Genomic DNA, 25,971 nt, shown 5'->3' with positions numbered 1-25,971 from the left:
TCACTGGCATTATTGAATAGATTATTCCATAATCAAGCAGATACTAGCGTGAAGGAAGAGATAAAAAAATTAGAACGGCGAATGGGTATTAAAAGGTTTCTCTCGTTACTAGAACGAAGAGATAGCCTATGTCGTGATGAAGGTTGGAAGAGCTCTTTCAGATTAACATGCAAAATGGGATGACTTGAAATATTGTGAAGAAGTGATTTAGTGGTAAATATGAAATTTTATTTAATTGTTTTTGATAAAAGACTATATATAATAAAATAAATAAATATTCTAAAAAAATAAAAATAAATTTATGCTTCGTAAGATACCATCAGACTGTTGAATATTTTAAACATTGAGTTCAAGGTAAATTGTAGACAAAATGCATAAAGATATTTTTTTGTCTGTATGACAAAGCCTTCGTAACCTATTCATTTTTTTGAATTAACATGACAATTAAAAAATTTCTTATTATTTATTCATGTCGGCTTCTCGAATTGACAAAACTATAGCTCATATTATTGTTATATAAATTGATTTTTTTAAAGCTCTTAAATGTAAGTGTAAGCTAATCGTAAATCATCATCATCATCATTCTTTGTTGGAGCAAATTATAATTAAATGAACGAGCAAGTTATAATTAAATAAACAACATTTTTTAAATTTTCAAAATTATTTTTTATATTTTCCTTTATGAAAACAAAAATATCGAAAATTAATTTTATTTGAAGCCTTTAAGACTTTTTTACATTTGTGTATTATTATTTTTAATATACTTCTAAAAATAAAAGAGTTGTTGACTTTTGATCCGAAACCGATCTTTACTGTCCATAGTACGCCGTTGAAATTCTCACTCTAGGAGGCTGCTGCGTCCGTTCTTGGGCTTCAATTTTAGCTATTAAATCGAATGTCTATTATTTTTCTCACACATTACTCTCAAAACTCAGATATTTGTCGTTTTGAATTTTGGCAAGGTGGCAGGATTTAAGCAGCGTAATCATTTATAAATAAAACATTAGTTTACTGTTATTAAATGACTTTTTTACTAAGCGTTTTAAAAACCTGCATTAAATTTTATTGCCAAATTTAAGGGTCAAATTCCATGCTGTGCGGCGCGACGCCCGCTTAATTCCGGAGGTGCGGCCTTCTCCCCTCGTGATCCAGTTTCCCAGGGCCGCTGACACTTGCCTTAGCGCATCTGGTGAACCTTGGAGTGGTGCCGCACACATACCTGGACCAGGTAAAGTATTCATGCGACACTTGTGAAGGCTCCGGTATGATTGGCGAAATGGAATCAATTTTGGGTATTAATTTAAGAATCCTGTCAATGAAAAGTTAAGAATTGTAATTATTTGTTTGGTCAGTTCAATGCCTCTCAGGCATCGAGTAACTGATAACAGCGGGATTTTAGAGTTTTAGCGGACTGTATGGAATTGTTACTCACTTTTAATGTTCTTCCTACTGTTTCTTATATGAAGCACTTCACTATTGCTGCAGCACGTAAACCGGTCTCGTGTAGATGTTGTAGATAATGATGAACTGTACAATTTAGTATATTTATAACACACTAAACTTCACTTTGTACGAATATGCTGATGCAGTATATGATAAAGATTTATCAGAGAGGCGACTTTTTACATGTGACCATCTCACAGAACGCTAGAAGCAACAAGAGTTTTGAAATAGGAAGGATTTGGGAAGGAAAGGAATATTTACAGTCTTATATGAGTTGTCAGTATAGAAAATGTAAAATCAGTACTTAACATTATTTTTATTTTAATTTTAAGTGGCATAAAGTTTTTTAATACTCTTGTGTAGGCGACTTTATTTATTTGTTTGGAAAAACAACAGAAAATTTATAAACAATTCATATTATAATATAAAGTATGAGTCCAATCGGACGCCCAATTTTAAAGTCCATTTTTGTAGTTCTGAGATATTTCAAGTTTAAGTGTTTATTTTGTTCCTGAAATATTAAATGACAGAATTTCACAAACGTCGACAGATGGAAGAATCGAAGAAATGTAGATGTTCAAATATAGGCAGAATGGTAAATGTTCTCTCAAATGTTCTCTCTGTTCTCAGCTCTGTGAATGCCTAGACTTATATATTTCCTTTTCTAAAATGTTATTTATCTGTGTTTTAATATGTAAAACTTTTATATTATTGGTTGGTTGCATGAAATCATCGTTTGGCAATAAGTCCGCCAATGTGCAATTTACATTTTTTTTTTATTTTTTTTTTTTATTTTTTTTTTTTTTTAAATATATATTTGGACCCCTGTATTTTGTAGCCTTACGTGTCATGTACAAGGCTATTGGAAAAATCGTTATTGTTTTTCTTTAAAATGGGATGATCGATCACTGATTTTGGTTTATTACCTTTATGAGTCCAATCACCATTGTTGCAAAGTTCAAGAACAATGGCGCGTGATAACTACTTTTTACTACAGTGTGGATATCTGTTAAGGATATTCCATCTTTCCTGCATTCTGCTTCTGACATTCTGACTTTTGCATTCTGCAACTGAAAAATGGGCACTGAAATAACAAATGTTCTATACTCTGTGAAGAAATATCATCGCATGGACAATAGTCATCATTCCTTAATTTAAACCTATATAGATAACTTCTCATAGCTCCGTGTCCGGTAAAAATTTGGGTCGTTTCGAAAGTACTTTGGTGATGATGACGGAAGTTTGCTGCATCAGCCAGCGTTGAGAAAAACATTTTAGTGATTTTACCTGTAGAAGAAGCGCGGTAATAGTCCTCCCAACGCTGCTGCGTATTTTGTTTTATACAGCGTTTAGCAAAGCTAAGGGGAAATTCTGAGAAGAAAGGTGCCGTTCTTTTACAAGTTGCGGCTCTTGCTCGTTCATCCGCTCTCTCATTTCCTACGATACCAGCATGTCCTCTTATCCAGCATATTTGAATGTTCGCAATTTACATTAGATACAAAGAGTCAAATAAAAAATTACGCATATTTATTTTCATATATTTTATTCTAACTTTAATAATAAGTTAATTCAGTCGCTATTTTGCTGCGACATTTTACAAGGTTTGTATTATCATTACGAAATATATCACAATCCGTCTGATATCTGAACTTGATTTCGTGCGAATGAAGTCTGGCCTCTTAATTATTATTGGCGTATGGTAATTTCTATATAATGGTACCTATTTGCACGAATGGTAATATTACTGCTTTATAATTACAATTATTTAACCGTACTAATGGTAAATAAAATATGTAGATATATTTTATCTCGAGGACATTATTGAAATAAAAATAATTTTCATGTCTAAACTTCCAAAGGAATTATATTTTATTAGCATTGCCTTGGATGTGACATCAGCTATGGATTTGGAGGTAGGATTTGTAAGGATACATAAAATGGAATAATAAAATGATGGAAAGGATAGATAGAAATACACCAGGCTTTTCTTAAAGAGGATCAAAGAGGGTGCATTTTCCCCTGAAGAGGTAACTTATTACAAGGTCCGAAACCTGGAACAAAAAGTACTGCAAAAAACGTATTATATAGGCATAGACATAGTCTACGTTCAAGGCGCACCAAAGGAATGCGGTAGTGTGTTGTGACGCAACCCAGTTGAGTTTCAATAAAAATTGGCGCGTTGATATTCAGTAGTATAATATATATATATTTATATTTCTTATCAATAAACTTCATAAAACGTACATGTTTTTTTTATAATTCTATTCAGATCTACTTTTGTGCATCTAGTAAATGTTATCGCTGTAACTCTCAAAAAAAAAGAAAATAACTCTCGTTCTTGGAAAGCGACTTACACTGTTGTAGTTGTTTATTTACAAGAGTTTATATAATTTTAAATATAGTAAAGTACATGAGAAAAATAAAACATAAGAAATATAAAGAAAAAAACATTGAACAATAATACATTCATACTAATTAAAATTAAATGTTATTTTTACACGTGTTTAAAAAAATTCTCTAGATTTACTTTAAATTTATTTATTGATATATTTTTTTAAAGCGTTATTAGTAGATTTGGGAGATTACTGTATTTTTTTACACCTTTAAAAACAAATCTATTTTGACCATGCCTTGTGTGGAATTTAGGAATTTTATATTATTTTGGTATCTGGGTGACTTATTCATCTCATATTCTTTTATTTTTTCTTCATTATAAATTTGTATAGTGGAATTTATTTTATGAAGAGTGTCTTCTGTATGAACCTTAAATATTTTATGTAGACTTCCCGTATTGAATGTGAAGGGTTTCTTTAAAATTTAATCTTTGTACTATTTTAAGAGGGTTTAATATATTGGCATATGCACTACCCCATCCTACAATACCATATTGTAACAAATATTGTACAATTGAGTAATAAGCTATTTTTAAATGATTGATTTTAAAAATATTCCTTAATCTAATAAATACGTTTATACATTATGGTCTTTCCATTTTCACTTGTACTTTACCTAGTTTTCGGAATTTAGTGCTGTCAAGATTGTTTAATTGCTCTTTCCAAAATTGATTATTTATTTTTTAATTTACCAACAAACAAACAAACCATCATGCTTTTTTAGAGTAAGGGTTGGCAAAGAGGATAGAACGCCACTCTGTCTTTGCATACAGATCTCGCTTTCTCTACATTCATAATACTTTTAATGCGCGCGCGCCGATAATTCAAAATTTTGACTTTTCCGTCTTCAAATATTGGTCTGATTTGGTCATGCCATTTCTTTCTTGGTCTTTCTCGATTTCTGCATTCATCAACATTCGCTTCGTAAATATTCTAACACGTCCTTTCGCTGTACATGTCCATCAGGGTACATTAATTGCTTCAAAGTAGGCATTTTTGTACCTCATTAAGTAGCTGGGAATATTTCTTTCGATTTTAGATTTTTAAATTTTGTTAGTTAACAGCTTTTAATATACTAATAACACTTATAACCGAGCACACCTTGATAATACGTGAATCTACATGAAATACAAGACTTAATATATCTCTATTATTTTTATGCAACGATATTATATTTGTCTTTAACAGGCCTAAATTAACATATTACAACAAAGATGAAGAACATTTAAGAGAAGGTTATATGGAAGTCTAGGCATCTACAGGGTTTGTGACCTGTCAATGGTTGGTTTAAGTGGCCACTTTACACACTGTGTAACATTCACCATTCTGCCCATATTTTTTTTTATTTTTTTTTTAATTTTTTTTTCACGCCCATAAGGCTTTTACATACATGAAAGTTTTACAAAATATAAGTATATAAACAACATTAAATTTAAAAAATACAATATAAAGCAACAAAAGATAGAACAGTGTTAAGAAGTAAAGTTGGTATAAAAAAAAGAACTTTGAACATCTATTCCCCATAAGGGTAGGCAGAGAGGATAGAACGCCACATTAATATTTGTATACAGATCTCGCTTCCTCAACATTTATACATCTTATCATGAACGCGCGCTGATTATTCCAACTTTTGACAAGTCCATCTTCAAGTATTTGTTAGATTTGGTCATGCCATGTCTATCTCGGTCTTCCTCTATTTCTGCATCCATCAACATTCGCATTGCAAATATTCTTAGCCATTGTTTCGCCGTCCATCTGCTCTACATGTCCAAACCAGCGTAGAGCTTTTTTTCTTGATTTTGTCGATAGTGCTTATCTCAGCCTAACGTAATGCACAGATCCCTACACTTGAGCATCTATCGTACAGTTTTACCACATAATTGTTTTCAATCTATAAATTACATGATTCAAAAATAAAAGTTCAAAAACTACTAAATCTATGTTCAGAGAACAAAGCGTTGATATAGCATGACGTTACAGCATTATTAGCGGACGATTTATAAATATTCATTTGTGTTTTGTTATTGCAAGTGAAATAATTGTGTATTGTTCACAGTCCATAATCGATGACACGCACGTGCTAAAACATTTCACCTAAAATAGTGTGATGATCGAAGAAAGCGACGTCATCATTTTCTATAGAATCCAATACAACATATAATGAAACCCCATAGTATTTTATTTATTATTTTATTAACATAAACGGCAAATCTGCCTTTTACAAAAAATTATAATACTAACATATTTGGCTCAATTTATATTTTTTTTAAATCATAAATTTCTTTATACCCAAGATTTATTAAAAAAATCAAACCTAAAAATTATACAAGATTTATATTTAAAAAATTAACCTAAAAATTATACAGCATATTCAGTAGAAAGTTTAAATAGTAAAACATTATATATTAATACAAGAAAATCATAAGTACTGTTTCATACAGCTGGGCAAAATTAACAAAAAACTGTATTTATTATGAAATGCATGAATAAATAAATATAATTACCATTTAAAAAAATTTTAACGGAGAGGGAAAACATTTTTGAGAAGGGAATATGGAAGTCTAGACATTTACAGGGTTATGTCTAGACTTCCATATTCCCTTCTCAAAAATAGTTTTCCTCTCTGTTGAAATGAATTTAAATATGAATAACTCCCTAGGGAGGATATCCAGCCAGTCGCTGTATAAAACAAAATACGCAGCAGCGTTGGGAGGATCATTACCGCGCTTCTTCTGCAGGTAAAATCACTAAAATGTTTTTCCCAACGCTGGCTGATGCAGCAAACTTCCGTCATCATCACCAAAGTACTTTCGAAACGACCCAAATTTTTACCGGACACGGAGCTATGAAAAGTTATCTATATAGGTTTAAATTAAGGAATGATGACTATTGTCCATGCGATGATATTTCTTCACAGAGTATAGAACATCTGTTATTTCAGTGCCCATTTTTCAGTTTGCAACGCCATAATCTTGAAGCAGAATGCAGGAAAAATGGAATATTCTTAACAGATATCCACACTGTAGTAAAAAGTAGTTATCATGCGCCATTGTTCTTGAACTTTGCAACAATGGTGATTGGACTCATAAAGGTAATAAACCAAAATCAGTGATCGAACATCCCATTTCCAAGACAAACAAAAACTTTTTTTTTCCGAGTACCTTAGCCTTGTACATGACACGTAAGGCTACTAAATACAGGGGTCAAAATATATTTAAAAAAAAAAAAAAAAAGATATCCAGCCAGTCTGCGAGCATTTGGACATACTCAAACATTGTATAGTTACCATTCATCATATTTGAAAAAATTCAAAAAGTTTGTTATATAGGAACAATACCACATAAACAATAATACAATATTGCACATAAAATCGGGAGCCTCGTTCTGCAGTACATTCACATCGTCCCTTCCATGATGAAATGAACAACAAAGGAACGTGGTATTTAAAGAGACCACAGGGCGCAGTCAACGTCAGTCAGTCCAACAAGTTAAGCAGTCAGTCAGTTCACTTCAGTCCAGCTCGACGAAGTCACTCAGTTTCAGCATGTAGTTCAAGTGCAGTCTCCTCAACCCATCAAGTGCTGTATCTTATTGGCCATGTAATAAATACGCATTAAACGACAACCTCGTATCTTCTCTGTCAATCTCTAATTGGGGTAGAAGCTCCAACCCTCAACAGCCAAAATTCTACAAATGTACTATTTTTGCCAATAAATTTAAATCTGACATTGAGCTTTCTAGTTAAGTAAATTTAGGGACTTGAATGAAAAATTTGAATCAATAATTTGTTCACAGTAGTTATGACTGAATCGACGTACGAAGGGCTGTGTCTATTTTTAGTTAATGACTAGTCTATTCTCGGTCATTTGCAGTATGAATAAATATTTAATGACAATGTGATCACAACCTCAGAAGCAGTTATAACCAGTAACACAAGCTCCAATATCCTGAGGGTACATTGTCCCCAAGCATAATATGCAATATCACTTTTGTATAGCGTACCTACCTCATTCATGAATATAAAACAAGGCTTCCTATTATCGTCGTATTTTATCAAAACTATTTTTCGTACTTGCTCGAGTTATGATTCGTCTCTTTTGTCAGTAGAAATTCCAGTAATCAATTAAGGACGTATCATTAGAATATTATTTTTAACACAACAACTTATTTTTTATTTGTTTTATCTACTATTTAATAAAGAATTCTTGCGTTTTTTATAAACCTCTCCAGTGGCTTAATCACAAATAACTATCGACGTGCTAATAAACGACATGATAACAATTTCTCACCATGGTTGTTTATCGTATTTGCGATCACAATGGAACATCTGTGAAGACCTAATATTAAATGTCAAAATATTTACGTTTTGCGGCGTATAATCCTGCTGCGCAATTACATATTTTAATTTCATTGGTGTAAATATGGAAAATATTCCAAAACTGCTATTTTTATTTATTTATTTATTATTTATAATGCTATTTATTGCATTTAGACGGCAGTTAGCAATTCAAATGTCAAGAAAAGCAGTCGTCATAGTAATTGTAATTTAATTGTATCTCTTTTGTATTATATACATCTTACTATTTTACAAATGTAATAAATTGTATTATTTTTTATAGTCTACGCTGATTTTCTCCTAGTGAACTGTATTTATTTACGAGGAAAACAAAAAACAAACCGACACGAGCGTTGACTTATGACTGCGATAACTTAAACATGTTCATTATTGTTCATTGTGATCGCTCAAATGCTTAGCATGTTTTTAAACAAGTCGATAATTATTTGTGATTGAGCTACTGGTAAGTTTGTTGCTTTTATCGTGTTTTTGAGTTTCTGTTTTGATATTGTGAGGTAAGTCTTGGTACATTTTAAGTATATTGTTTACAAGTCGGAATTGCCGTATTTTTGTATTAGATATTTGTTTTTTTTATTTAAAAAAAATCTTATTTGGAGGTTCAACAAAGATAAATAAAAAACAAACGATTTGTAAGAAAGAATTAGTAACATTCATATCCATAATTTAAAAAAATATATAAAATAAATGTGTATCTTGATAAAATCAATTTAAGTCATAGTAAGGATGAAGTAAAAGATAAGAATAAAAATTAAGTTAAAAAAACGAATTGAAACGAGTGTAATTTTAAATGAATGAATAAATAAAATAAAATAAAATTTGTTGAGTCAAAGATAAGAAACTAATTGTTTTTAAAGAAAAGAAAAGAGAAAATTGGCAGCTCAGTTTATAAACTGCTCAATTTTCCGTGGGATTCTTGTCTTTCTTTTTTTCTATAAAACACTCAGTTTGCTCTGAAGATGGCTCCTGCAATGGTAGCTGAAACGTCGGAATGAATCCAATTTACACAGGATCACCCAAAAAATATAAATATTGATAACAGCGACCGTGAAAACCTACGCACCCACTGAACTTCATTTTTCTCTATGCTTCGATAATAGGGCACACACCTAGATTCAGTTATCCTTTTAGGCCAATGTTAACAACAAGACAATGAATTAAAACATTTATTAATATTGAACCAAATGCTGAATGGAACCGAATCTGGGTGACTTACAAAGGGACCAGTTATGTTTGACTGATGTCACCTGTGCGGCATATTGAGACATACTTTTTTTCTAATGTATTTTTTATCCACCAATACCTCACTAATTGATTTCTTTAATCTCAATTGATTTCGCAATGTTTTGTACTTCCGAAAATCCATTTAAAAAAATATGATTAGGCAATAAAAATAATTTTTATTTTTCAACGTATTAGAAAATGTAAACATATTTATTAGATTAACAAATTACAACAGGGATGGAGAATACCTTAAATAAGTGAATATGGATGTCTAGGCATTTACAGGGCTTATGACCTGTCATTGGCTGGTTTAAGTGGCCACTTAACACACTGTGTAACATTCACTATTTTGCCCACGTTTGAACTTCCATATTTCTTCAATTCTTCCATTTGTTGATTTTTGTGTAGTTAAAGAGCTGAAACTTTTATTGTTGCGAAGAGATTCATCTGAATGAATTATTTCACATACTAGGCAACGCCTGAAAACAATTTTTCAATTCTTAAACTTCTTCTTGGACCAGTTGGTTTCATTACAACATTTGAGTTTGTCCAAATGTTCGTAGACAAAAGACTGGATTTCACCCCCTCGGGAGTCATTAAGATTATGTTGATTTTAGTGAAGTTAAAGAGCTGAAACCTTTATTGTTGCAAAGAGATTTATCTGTTTTAATCTTAATGATTAATCTAAATGACTCACGAGGGGGTGAAATCCAGTCTTTTGTCAACGAACATTTGGACAAACTCAAATATTGTGATATTTATTAGAAAAAGGAATATTTTATATATCGATAATTTTAAAGTTGCTTTTTACTCAATTGTACAATCTTTATTACAATATTGTATTGTTAGATAGGGTTTTACAAACGCCAATATTTTAAACCCTCTTTAAGGATTAAGTATCAAAGTATTTTTTTTTTTAAATCCACGACATTGAATACGGAAAATCTATATAAATTATTTAAAGTTCATACAATAGACACTATTAAAAAAAGTAATTATATCATACAAATTTACAAAGATGAACAAATTAACGAATTTTAGATGAATACGTCACCCACGTACCAAAATAATATCAAAATTCCTAAATACCACACAAGTGATTGTCAAAATAGTTTTGTTTTCAGGGGAGTAAAACATCCGATCGTTGAAAATATTATACTGTTCTCTTGTAAGAAGTAATTTAGATTTTAATTAATCAATAAAGTAACCCTGCTATAATGTTTATGTTTATAATATAGAAAACGTTCAACATAATTTTTTACTATATATAAACTACAAATTAAACATTCCAATACAAAATGTGAATTATGACTATTTATTAACACTGCTCAACCTAACAACACTTTCTGAAAGAAGAACTATTAATGATCTCATTGTACTGTATAAAATTGTAAACTCTCTTTTTGACGTACCAAAAATACTTGAATTGATTAATTTTAGAGTACCCGCTGTCAACACTAGGAGTACGTTATTGTTTCATTGCTCCAGTACTTCTTCCAACCAACAAAACAATTCATTGATACCGAGACTGCATAGGTTAGGTAACACTTATGGAACGGCTGCAGACATTCTGTCCAATTCTTTATTATCTATAAGTCCACAATATCAAGTTTATTTGTAGCTGCTCGTGAAACTGTTATTGACAATTCAATCACATCAATTAAAAAAAATATTACTTGTTTATTTTTATTACCTTATACTTGTTTTTTACTTTTTAATTTTTACTATTATTTCAAATTGCATTGTAGTATTGGCAAATACGCATTTCATGTATGTATACATATTTTTATTTCTTCTTTTTTCGCGATAATATATCCTTGCTTGTTTATTAATTTAACTTAAATGTGTCTTTCTTGCTTACCGTAACACTTTATTTACTGTGCTTGCTTTGCATAATTTATTTCATAAGCTTATATCTTTGCATTTTTTGTTTATATGCTCACTGTTTTTTTTTGCATACCTTTGTTATTATTGTTTTTTTTTTTACTTTGTAAAACTTTTTATTATATCCTTTTTAACTAATTTCACATATTTTTTCTGTATATTCTATATTCTTTAGTATCATAGCATGTATTTTTTTTTGTTAATGAACAAAATAAATGAATAAATTACAATTGTTAATTTATTCATTTAGTCATATAAATACATATATATTACAAAAAATAATAATAACGGTTTACCAACTCTATGAGGCCAAGGGCCCTGTGTTGAGTTGGGATACAACATAATGGAAAGTGGAAGCACGTACTTTATTAAATAATAGCAGAAACAAAAATGAAATATTATTACATACACATACGTTTTTTTCAATAAACACCTGGACAACACCTGATCAATCTTCCCCACAATCTTCCTAATAAACTAAAAAAATATTAAAACGAATATATCAGTAAATAAATTCAAAGATTTTTTTTAACCAGCGTAAAAACAGAAAATTTTAGTAAGCATTACTTAATTATTATTTTCTGTTTTTCTTTTTAGTTTGTATATTTTTTTTTCTCATGTACCCATGTTCGAAATTATATAACTTCAAATAACTAAATTACTATAATAGTGTTATTTACTCTCTAAGCACCAGAGCTAGTCTTGTTTCATTAACTAAATATATACAGTATATTGTATTAGAAATTTTTAAAAACATGTCTCATTCAGGTAACTATATATAGAAGAATAAGAGGCTTCATAAACTCAGCAAAAGCCAACATGTTTTACTTGGCATTATGTTATTCACATATTGAAGATGGCATCATGGCATAGAAAGAAAAATAACAGGTGTTTTATGATGGGGAGATAAGGCTTACACATATTAACTTAAATAAAAGTATTATGTCACACTCGTACATATTAAATCTTGCTTTTCAATCTACCATAAGATTATTGTCTCGCGAAATTATTTACGACTTTTATACTATTTTTCAATAAATCATGACACGCGCTTTAAAATTTATTTGCTTCGTAAGCGAAATTGACTGCCATCAATAATTATCACCAAAAAAAATCTTCCCAGGTAATAATAAGTATGCCTTTTAACTCGCTGTTATTGACCGTGAGTGGGTGGGATTAAACTCAGACCTCCCAGTTCACGCGGTACACCTTGACCGCTAAGCGACGGACTTAACGTTATTGAACTATCTCGGTTTAATTAAATTATTTTTTTCGTAATCAGTTTTTATGAAACAGTAAAATGTTTAGAGAGATGTTTATGAAATAATAGGCAATGCAGGCTAGCAGAAGTAAAATGAATTGTTTTATTCGGATACGTAAATTTTTAATTGTCTACCCCATTAGCAATAAATACATTTTGTCGATAGACAGTTAACTCGACGGTCCCTACGCATACTTGGAGCACCGGCCGCTGGCCGGTGTAGAGGAGCCAAATGGCCCGCGACGCGACGCGGACGGTGGTATGCTTCTCGGTTCAATATTTGCACAGTACCTATGTGTATTATTATATTACTACTATTACGATTTTTCGCTACTATTTTTATTGATTTTCTATTTATTTATATATTTAGTGTACATCTATGCATACATTTATGTATGTGTATGTATGCGCATATATTATTATAAATATCAACTACTATTATTAAAACATCATATAAAAATAATGCAAATAAATGCCCCGACACGGGTTATGTACAGAAAAGTGTTCAAATAGAAAATATAAAAAATAAATTTTTATGTGAAATAAATAAATACTACCGAAATTTTGCTATCCTGTTAACCTCACGAAATGCAGTTTCGATAGCATCCGTAGGGATAGTCGAAATGTGTGTTATACATTTATTGATTTTTTTTACATACGTGCACAATCAGTTTTCTATGTAAATTTTACTTATTCATTCTCGCATCAAAATAAATAAATTGTAAATTGTTTTGTTTTGTATTAAAATAGTAGGTAATAATAGAAAAATATACGTTTTTCGAATGCACAAATAATAAAATTGTAATGAAATCAAAGTCATTTTTATTTGACAAGAATAACATCATAAATAAAACAAAATAATATGGCGTTATGGGTCGTATTTTGAATATTTTCTACCCCGTAGTGAGTGGTTAATTGGGGGTTTTTTATTTTTTAAATGCGACCACATTTCAAATGATGTATAAATTATGTTCGGTCAATATAACCTAAGGGTTTGGTATGCTTAATGTGACAATAATTTGAAACGAATGTCATCATGTTAAGTTTTTACACGTTCATATTTATTTAACGTTTTATCATCATTGTGGCCAGGTGTAAAGAAAAGCCTAAACGCACACAAAAAATAAAAATATCAAAATTAACCACTCCCTAGAGGAGATTTAGAATACCACCCCAGGAACCCTTGAGCAATGGTTCAATTTAAATATGTCATACTCTTTCTCTCAAAAACCAATACCTATTCATCAAACCGCTCTTTTCGCAAATTGTATTAAAGGAGTGATTCCACGGGCGCGTCGGTCGAAATCTTGAGATATTGGCATAATAATAGCGAATATCCACGGTGGATTGACGCCATAGAATGAAAAATATATATTTTTTAAATATAAATAAATCAATATTATTGTTGATATTGATGACATAAATGAATCGGGTTGTGGTCACGTGGCTAGTGTTGCGAACTCACGGATCAGAGGTCAGAGGTTCGAACTCCACTCTACCCCAACTTGATTTCCATTTTCTAATAGCGAGTTTAACAACTTGTTGAAAATGGCCCCGAAAATTGAAATATTCGGGTAAATAATAAAAACGCAAGTGTTTCCTTTTTTCTATAAGAAAAAAATATTAGCGGTTAGCCATGAAAACAATTATTATGAAACGAAATTTTTTGACAAAACCTTGATTAACGTTGCTTCACACAATTATATTGTAATTAATTCATCGTTAGTGTGGGGTGAAATGTTAAATCGTCATTAATTACTGTCAAATTGAATTAATTACTTATGAATCATTGTAACAACTTACACAATTGCTTACGGTATACTAGAAAATGAATGCGTTGAATTTTTCGATACGCCTAATTATAATCATTATACTCGTATGAAAAGTGTAAGAATACCAAAATTTTTTTAGTGCAAATGTCAAAACCGATGCAGGCTATAAATCTGGAGGGGATAAATATTTTAAAAGATTTGATCGTTATGTCGGTTTGGACATGGAGATCGAATGGACAGTAAAAGAACGGCTAAAAATATTAACAATGCGAATGTTAATGGATGCAGAAATCGAGGAAGACCAAAAAAAAACATATCATGATCAAATAAAACAAATACCTGAAAATAAATGCGTCATAATTTAATTTTAAAAAAGTTAACCCCGTCAATTGTAGTAGGTAAAGAAAAACTAAATGAACTTCATGAAATTAAATATTTGGGTGCATCGACAATATTGTAAACTCAACCTTCTCAATTTTATCAAAAGAATGACGACGGACTTCAAAAACATTAATACCATCAAATATTTTTACTGCCTACTAGTTTGACCCCATCTAGAATATGCCTCTTTAATTTGTTCTCCATTTTATAATACTCATATTGACTATATTATATTGACCAGGTTTTCAGGTAGACGTTTTATATACGGATTATTCAAAGGCTTTTGATAAAATAAGTCATTCGGTCTTACTTCGCAAGCTTTGGAACATTGGTATACGGGGGAATCTGTATCATTAGATTTGTTCCTATATTAGTAACCGCAGTCAATCGGTCTCACTCAAAGGATTTAATTCATCATTTAAACCAATCCCATCAGGTGTCCCTCAAGGTTCGCATCTTGGACCCTTATTTTTTATTATTTATATCAATGATATAAGTTTATGCATTCAAAACTCAAATTTTTTGCTTTACGCTGATAACAATAAAGTATTTAAAATTGTGTCTTCAATAAATGATTGCGAAGTTTTTCAAGCTGACTTAGATAGAATCTGTTGATATTGCAAGGACAATCAGTTATTATTGAATTCTGATAAATGTCTTGTCATGTCATTTACTCGAAAGAAAAAAAGTATACTATTTGACTACAAACTATCTGGGAAAATTGTCAATCGTTCAATGAGAGCAATAGATTTGGGTGTACTGATGGATGATAAGCTTTTATTTAGAGATCACATAAATACAATAGTAGATAAGGCGTATAGACTTCTAGGGTTTATCTTACGAATCTCCAAGCCATTCTCATCCCCAAATACATTTAAAGTTCTTTACTATACTTATGTGCGAAGTCAACTCGAATTCGCTTCATTAGTATGGTCTCCTCAATATAATGTATATATTAATCAAATTGAAAACATTCAAAAGAAATTTATAAGGAGCCTGGAATATCGTTTTGGCAACATTGAAAATGATTGCGGCGCATCTTTGATCAATTTTAATATAGAATCACTACAAAAAAGGCGCCTTACATGTGATTTAATTTTTCTTTTCAAAATTCTCAATAATATAGTTGATTCGCCATATCTTTTACAAAATATTGGTTTCCGTTTTCCTCTTCGCTATACCAGATTAAATTCCCTTTTTTATGTACCAACCTTTAAAAACAATTATAGCTCGAATTCATTCATTAGACGTACCTGTAGAAATTGTAATGGACTCAGTATTGATGTAGACATTTTTAACTGCACGTTGCATTTGTACGGAAAATTTCTTCATGGGGTCGATTATTTGGGATAGTTGCTGAATGTGCATCTTGAGTGGTTTATGCTATGTATATGTGCCGCATGTTATGTACATGTTTGTGTATGTTATATATGTGCGTTCATGTGTGCGCGTGGATGGCTCGGAGTGTACATTCAGTATTTTCATTTATTTTGATTTATTACCTCCATGGAAAACGCAAATGTCAACAATTATTCTTTTCTCACTTGAAATTCTTATTTATTTTTTTGTCACATTTAATGTTTATATCTTTTGCATTATTTATTAATACTTTATTGGTCTTTTAATGTTAAAAAATTGTTGTTTTTAATACTTTTTATGTATGACTGTTTGTTTTCTGAATAAAATAAAAAATAAAATAAAAAATAGAATATCGAGTCTGTCCAAAACCATTTTCTAAGAAAAGTGTCACGGTTGCTCGGATTGCAAAGGGGTTATTATTCGTATTTTAAAATAAAAAATCTCTCAATTTGTCTTCATTGAAGAAACGTAGAGCTGAGATGGACCTTATATGTATTTTCACAATACTTAATGCTTTAAGTGATGTCCCATTCCTGTTGCAATCTATTTCTTTTCACGTTCCCAACTGTGTCACCAGAAGTCAACATCAGCTATTTTTTAAATCTTTTCAGAGCAACATTTGTTTTTATGCCCCAATATCCAGTATGTGTAGATTAGTCAATTCGTCACATTTCTTGGAATTCTTTGGGATAGATCTTCCCACTCTTCGCCTAGCTTTAAAAAAAAAGAACAACCAGCTAAGCCTTTGTTATGAGGCTTGTCAGCAGGTGGGATAGAGGGAATTTGGAAGGAGGAAATGAAAAATACACAACACCCAGACCAATTGAGAATAAAATATTTCTTGGATTTCTTTATTGCAACTGGCGGGAATCGAACCTGCGACGCCAGATTCTAAGTTGGCCGTCTAACCAACTGCGCCACGTCGCCTGAAATCGTAAATGTTTATCGTGTTTATGAATACATTGTATACCAATATTATTTTATTGCCCTTGTTTGTCTTTGCTACATAGTTTATTAAAAATATAGTATTTAAAAAATAAATAAAGACTCCTTATTTCTGGCTGCGACACGATCCCACTTACTATTTGATAATGCTCACACTTACACACACCTGAACACTTACTTCTACACAAATACACATAAACGCACATCTACACTTACTCTCATATAATTACACATAAACACACCCTTTTGTTGTAACACTATTTAATAATATGCATGATTCTTATTTTGAAACTTTGCTGGTCTGTCTTTAAACTGTAATTTTTTTAATGTTACTATATCATTGTCGACTCTTTGTTTCTTTAAAATAAATAAATAAATAGTTTTATAGTATTTTTGTTCAGTTTCTAGTATTTATGTTTCTTCATATAACTGGCTCAGGCCGTATATTTAATAAATAAATACATAAATTAAATAACTAAAAAAAACAGCGGTATTCTTCATTCACCCTTAAAATTATTTATTTTTCTTTAGTAGAATCAATAATAATATATGGTACAAAGTCTTGAGGACATTCGACTAAAACTAATATTAAAATGATACAGGGTCTACAGTACTCTATAGTTAAGAGAATTGTGCCTGCAGAGATTTACGAACAAAGAAGTTATATTAATCTCCTGTAAAAAACAATCAAAACTCTGCCTGTTCGACGACTACTATGGCTTTGCATCATTTTGGAACAATTTAATAGTAATACATTCAAGTTTCCTCCAAAACATAACCATAATACACGCTTCACGTCTAATGATGGCTTGGTAGTACCAAAAGTATGTAATAAGTATGGAAATAGAACTCTTAAATATTTAGTACCTAGAATTTTCAATTTATTACCAAAAGAACTTAAATTTAACTCACATTGTAACAAGAGCAAAATAAGAGAGTGGCTACTCGATCAAAAGTTTATATGTGAACAGTAGCTTATGTGTTAACATTTAAATTTTACATATATTTATTTAAAAAATAAATTTATTTGTAATTTTTTGTATAAACATGTTTATTCTGATCTTTCCAGCTGTTAATTTTTATCTGTTATTTATTGTTTTTATAAATGTAAATAATATTATTAAGTAAGTATAAATATAATCTTCACCAACAAGCTACAGAAGGTGGCTTGGTGGCATTTTAGTTTTAGTAAAAATATAACAAGTGAAATATTTTTTTTTTATTGTAAAAATGTATAATAATACTATTAAAATAAATATTTAAAAAAAATTTAAAAAACCCGAACGCGGAAAAATTACTTAATACACAAGAATTAAAATATTTGGAAAAATATCATAATAGTGTAATGAATTAGTCGTATTTTGTTGGGTTGAGAATATTTCACGTTTGAAATGGAAAACAGTTTATTAATCACTTCCTCGTAGGGTCTAATATGTTATTATCGATGAATTTGGTTGGCCTTGATAGTGGTATTAACCGATATAATGCGCTGTCTGACCTTAGTTTAAGTGATGCATTTATGTCGGTAGGCATTCTTGGTAAGGTCGATGAAGTTTAATAATAATCGTAATAATACCTACTTTTACTTAACAAGTATTTATTTACAAAAAAAATACAAACATATGATGGGTATACGGACGAAACGGGATCTTTCACAAATATGTAATTTATTAATATTATTATTATTTATTTTTTATCAACTAAATTATTTTGTGGGATATTAAAAAAGTGGTTTTCAATCAACACAAAATACATTTTACTTACAACCACACAAAAAAACGAACGAAAACATCACCTTTACATTGAAAAAAAACCTTCCTTAAAGAAAACTCTGTCAAATCTTAACATATTACAACAGAGATGAAGAACATTTAAGAGAAGGTAATATAAACTCAAAATATTGTTGATAAATCCACCTGGTCCATGAAGACGTATAGAAATAGAAAAAAAAATAATTTAGGCGTAGCCTAGTGTGTAGGTGAAATAATTTAATTAGATGAATCTCACCCGCATAAATAAAGGTTTCAGCTCTTCAACTTCAAAAACATCAACAGATGGAAAAATTTAAGGAATATAGTTGTTTAAATACGGGCAGAATGGTGAATGTTACACAGTGTGTAAAGTGGCCACTTAAACCCGCCAATGATAGGTCATAAGCCCTGTAGATGCCTAGACTTCTATATAACCTTCTCTAAAATGTTCTTCATCTCTGTTGTAATATTTTAATGTTAACAGCTTCCCAGGGAGTTGAATCTAGTCATTGTCTACAAAAATTTGGACAAACTCAAAATATTGTTCTGTCAAATCTGGTCCGAATTTTTTTATTTATGTCTTAAATTGAAGCTATTATTTTTTTGAAATAATTGACTGAACGAAAACTACGTGTAAAATTTATTTATCGCGTAATCGATAATTTTCGTATTCATAGGGTCTGAGAATTCCATCTCCGGTGGGTATGAGTAAAGGAAACTTTTTTTTTTCATTTGAAAATTTATTTAATAACCCTTACGGATTATAACATTCATTTTGCAAAAATTATAAGTATATAATTTTTATTCATATTCTGTCGATAATAATATTATGATTTTTTTTCGAAAAGTTTGTCTGAGTCTTTTGTTTAATTTTTTCTGGCAGTTTATTGTACAATTTCAAACCCTGGTTTATCAACTTCGATTGTCTTTGTCTTATTTTACAGTCTGTGTAACATTCACCAATTTGCCCATGCTCAATCATCAACTTTTCCTCAACTCTTCCCTTCTTGTTGACTTTTGTGAAGTAAAGGAACTGAAACCTTTATTATGTGGGTGAGATTCATCCGACAATTCACCTACTAGGCAAAGCAAGAAGCCAATATTCCAAATTTTATACTTCTTCTCATACCAGTCAGTTAATTAAACAATGTTTTGAGTATTTCCAAATGTTTGCAAACAAGCTAGATTTCTTCGTTTACAAAATACATATTTTGACAACTCTACACTAGGTAGATTAACGTCAAATAATTATTTTCTTTGGTGATATTTTGAGTTTATCCAAATGTTTGCATGCAAGAACTGGATTTCACATCCCTAGGGAAATTATCAAGACTAACATATGACAATAGAGATTGAGAAAAAAGTTGGAGTTGGTAATGTGAAAGTCCACGCATTTTTTAAGAAGTCTTGTTTTAGAATTTTCCATATGATATTTTTCTGATATTCTCGTATTGTCCATGTTTATTACAATTCTTTTCAAGTTTTAGTTCTTCGTCTACAATGGTATCAGTGGCTAACTTATGAACAAATTTTAAAGATTCTAGTTAGAAAAAGTTCATTAATATTTAATGGTTTAGTTCTTTAAAAGTTCTTAAGTTGGTGTTAGATAAGGGAGGTCATATACTACCTTCAATATTTTATTTTTCTCTTGTTGTAGTCTGTTAAATCATTTTGGTTTCCTGTTCCCCATAGTTGTTGCATATAACATATTTTATATTTGACATACGTAAGCTTCACCCTTAAGATTTTTTTCCGTTTTTAGAACAAGGTTTTTGTTTTTTTTAAATCTCTATAAAATGGCGATTTTGCTTATAACATTATTGATGTGAGTTGTCCATGTCAATTGTCAAAAAAAATATTGCAGCAATTATTGCACTTTTGATTAGGTTTTTGTAAGCCATGACTCCATATGTTTTTCCAATTATTTACAAGGCAGGGAGCTATATTATTTTAATTTTTTCATATGTGGGCATACAAGAGAAATTGACCAAATGACAAAATCAATAATAATCAACAAAATCAATAAATAATTCAGGGGAGCCATTTTAGTGTTTTTCTAGAGTTCAATTGCTTCTCAAAGATCAGGTTTTTCAAGTAGGCGGTTGGTAATTTTTCATTATATGCACGGTACTTTTAACATTAATGTAAAGTTTAAACGTATTTAAAAAACACTATTGCTTTGGTATAAAAAAAAATTAAAAAACTTTGTCAATTTTACCTGCAAAATTTGACATGAAATTTAGCAGATAATCATTTTTGTTTCGTTTATTGAGTGAGGTAGTATTTTATTTTATAACTATAAATTATGTTTTTAAGATTTTTCATCTCAATAATCCATTTTTAAATATTTATGAAAGTTAAATAAACACAGAAATACAAAATAAATTAACAATAACAAATAATTAAGAAGTGTCACGTAATAATCCAAAAAATCAATTTTATTAATGAACTTTTTTTAAAAAAATAAACCGTATCTGTCAAATACAAAACGTATACTAACTTACTAACTAATGACTACTAACTCTAACTAACTCTTCACTGGTGACATCACCTACAAGTAAAATGGACTAACTGTCAATTCTTGGTCAATTCTTTGGATCTTAAATTCACTAATAAAAGTGACTTTGTGTGTTGGTCAGTTTTACTTGTCAAAAATCTGTGAGCTTCTATCAAATAGTCACATATTTTACAAATTAATTTTAATTTATTATTAATTATTTTTTTCGAGTGTCGGATCGACTTGGCATTTTTACCAGTCAAGCATTATGCTAAAGCGATGTCAAAAGGTCAATAATCTCTATTTCGTCATTTTCGCAAATGGTCACTTTTACTTGTATAACCACGATATTCTATTGAACTTATTCAGGAAAGAAACCAAGCATGCTCTTTCCATTTTTTTTGCAGTGTATTTCGGATTTGCAAAAAATATGCAACAATAAAGGTATTAAAATTACAACCATCTAAATTAAATTTATAACAATTGAAAATAAAAAATAAATATTACCATCTCCCTATATCTTCACTGGCACTGCATTTTTACGCCGATTGCGGCGTATCTGGATCATTTTAATTACATGGAAGATAAAGATATTAAAATTAGAACATGTGTTAGCCATCTATCAGCTATACGCTATCATCGAACTCTCAAACTCTCCGCTATCAATTTCACTAAGGAAAGTTGTCAGTAATCTCTTTAGCTTGGGGCTTAAGAGGAAAAAGTCTGTGGTAGGTAAAAAAAAATACAAATAGGTATTTAAAAATTGTTTTTCTGTCACTCTCTCGCAAATACCTCCCCGATACAGTGCGAAAAATACATCTACACGACTAACTGATTTTGGCCTGAACTGAAATCGATAAACTCAAAGTTTCGCTGTGACGTTTTTCGCAACATAAAACTATATAATTTTTTTTTTGTAAAGAGCATTAGAATAAAAACTTCTGCATTGCTATAGTTTTTATTTTTTTAATAATATTTACCTTATTTTAATACCGTACGTACGAAGACGACAAATAAAACTGGGCGTTTTTTTTTAGTTTTTGGATGGTATAAATAGCAATTAATCAAAATAACAAAATGAAAGATACACTCCAATGAAAAATATCAGTCGTGCCATAATTAAGGGAGAAAATACGGGACTACGATTGTATGCAGAAATGTAAGACCGCGTTTCCTAGCAAGAGCTGTAAGGAGCATTTCTTACGTATATTATATTTATTTATACTTTTACATTGTTTGTATTTTTTTTTATATATAATATTGTTCCCTCACTGGGGTGTCCCGTGCCGAGGGAAACATTTTACAAAATGTGAAACATGCCTAAGATTAGCTTTTTAACAAACCTAACACAATAATAACAATAAAAAAACGTAAATATCCAATTAACCTAATTATCATTAGGTTAATTGGATTAATTTAAACAATAAAAAACTAAAATAATCATAAAAAACATAACCAATTTGTATAGACCAATAGAACATTTTATACACAGTACACACATTTTACCTATTTGGCTTGATCCACTCATCGATCCGTGCGCAACCCAACCCACTCCACTATCCATTTCTTAATAGCAATTTTATATTGTGAGAACTTACTAATTGTCCTTATGGATTATGGAAGTAGATTATACACTTTAACCTAGTAGTAGGCCAATCCTCTTTGACCGAAGGTTGTATTTATTTTTTGTTTTTTTTGCAGCATCAGGGTGGAGTATCTTGTAACGATAAAGAGTGAGAGACGTTATTATTAATTATGTATGAACAAAACATTTGTAATTTTATACTTATTTTGTCAACAATTAAAAATATAGGTATGTATATATTTTATCAAACAATAAATTAAAATTAATTGTTTACAATTTTGAAATACCAGGTAATACAAAAATAAAATTACAACAATCTTAAATTACATTAAAAATAATGGTTAATCACGAAACAACGATTTGCCATATTTTAATTTAACTTCCTGGTAAAGTGGTTAATGCGGTAAGCTGTTCACCATTCCGTCTAATGTTTGTGATTTACCTCCTTCATTTAAACAGTGAAAAGATGGTTCAGTATGATGACACTTTTTTAGGCATACTATTATATATATCACCGAATTTGCCTCGATGAGGTCTGCAATCTGGAAAAACGTGATATGTCTTCATTTAAAAAATGTAATTCATAGCTAATGAAAAATAAATGAAAAAAAATATTTACACTTTATTGGTTATGCATTGAATGTTTATTTTTGGTGGTCATTTTCAAATGGTGGTCATTGAAAAAATTTGAACGTCATTCAATAGAAAAATTTCTGCTCTTCAATACATTGTTTGCATTTACCGTTGATATAAGCCTTTAAAAAGAAATATCAAGTAGACGAAAGTGAGCATTTTCGACACCTCATTCCGTAAATTCTTTTCGCGTTCAATAGAGGGACTGAAACTGCCGAAGCTGCTCGTGATATTTGCGCGGTGAACGGTTGAAGATGGTATCAATAATTTACTAATTGCATTGCATTGCAATCTGCATCTGCAATTGGTGTACCATTACAGTGCCCTATGAACCATTAAATGCGGAAAGGGAATGATGATGACGATGATTTTTATAATCTCTAAATTGACATTTTTTCACCGAATTTGGAAAGTAATTATTTTCTAAATAGTCTGAATTTTTGACATAGAATTTTACTTTATGTGAAGGATAATAATACGAATGAAAGTAATGCCAATATCATAACATATCTATTTTGCTGTAAAAGAAGGACTACGAGAATAAAACTTATTTATTTATTTATTTATTTATTAATTTACACGCCCTACGGGCTTTTACATATATTAGAAATTACATTCAAGTGTAGCAGTGAAACATAAGTGTGTAAGTTTAGTTAAAATTAAAGATAACATAAGAAAAGCTAAAAGATACAATAATAAGTAAAAATCAGGAAATGTACCAACATAGGTATAGGGTACATAGAAAAGTATTTAATAAATTTACATATGAAAACATACACACATACATATACATACATATAAGTTAATACATTATTATAGAGATACATGAGAAAAAAAATAGTAAATAAAGAACAATATTAAGAAATTTTATACAAATAAATTTATAACCTTTTGAATACTTTGAACCTATATTTATATAAAGACAGACGAATTATATCAACTTCACCATACTATAAATAAAGAACAATATTAAGAAATTTTATACAAATAAATTTATAACCTTTTGAATACTTTGAACCCCTATTTATATAAAGACAGACGAATTATATCAACTTCACCATACTCACCACCTAGCCGGTGTAGTCTAGGTATTGGTGAATTGTAATAATAATTGTGACTGCCAGGAGATAAAAAAAATAACGTTAGCTGCCGAGTATTTCGAACTGGTACTTTTAAGCTGATAACACTAGTTAATTCCGGGACGTCCAATACGCCATTCGCTATTTTATAAATCATTTATAATTCTTCTTTTACAAAGAGTTGACATATTTAGTATACATAATAAATTATCGTAATCAATATTTTCAGTGGGTATATTAAGTTTGTAATTGATGAATCTTAGGAATTTACGTTGTACTCTTTCTAACTTTAAAATATGAACATGTAATAAGGTGACCAAATTGTTGGATTGAATTCTAAATTACTTCTAAACAAGGCAGTAAATAGCACTTTGAGGGTAGTAATGGAATTAAAATCCTTTACAGTTCGCTGCAAATATCCAAGACATTTCATTGCCTTATTAGTGATGGTATCAATGTGAGGAATAAATGTCAATTTTTCATCAAAAACTATCCCCAAATCCTTTATTTGTGTAACTCTTCCCAGATTGATATTATTAAAGTTGTAATCGAATATATATAATAAGGAAGATGTGATAAGATATTTTTTAATTGATTTTCAAAATATTCCTTAATCTAATAAGTGCGTATTTACATTTTCTAATTCGTTTAACTGGTTCACTAATATGGTCTTTCCATTTTAAGTTTTGGTCTATGTATACACCAAGATATTTAATTTTATTTGTTGTATCAAGTACTGAACATGTTAGATCGCGGTTAGTTTTTTTGCAATTGCATTGGTGAATAATTATTTTTATTACTGAATCTAAATTTGTTTTGTTAATAAAAAATGTTAGTTATATTTTTTGTCAGACCATTCAATTTATTTATAACGCAATGAGCTACTTAATTTTCTGAGTCCCAGTTAACTCCCTTAACTAAAACAACCTAAACTAAAAAGGTAAGAAGATCAGTCTTACGCTGACTTCCAGGGATTATGAAATATTCTAATGCAAAAACAATTTTTCAATAAATATTTCATATCAGCCATGTCGGGAATCGAACTCGAGACTTCTTGCATGGTATTCTAACGCGCTGACTATTACACTAAGAGGTCATTAAATTAAAATTTAATTTAAAAATCATTGCCAATGTCAAATTGTGCGTATTGTAATATCTAAGAGGCGTTTTTTTTCGATTATTTACGAAACATTGAATATTCTTTTTAAAATAGCTAAAAACGGCCAGAATTGTCGTGTATTTTGCCACACAACAAAAGTGTTATTTGGTTTGTGTGATGCAAATAAAAAAAAACATTTAAATATATTTTTTAGTAAGCTTATCAAATGCCATACTCAGGAGATTACCTCACATCCACAGAGAGGTGCGGTTATGAAACTAACGATTGCATCTACATTGAGAAAACAGGTA

Source organism: Micrasema longulum, unplaced genomic scaffold (assembly GCF_059751315.1).
Source record: "Micrasema longulum isolate JH-2025_06_02 unplaced genomic scaffold, ASM5975131v1 h1tg000271l, whole genome shotgun sequence".
NCBI lineage: Eukaryota > Metazoa > Arthropoda > Insecta > Trichoptera > Brachycentridae > Micrasema > Micrasema longulum.
Note: the sequence above shows the minus strand (reverse complement) of the source record.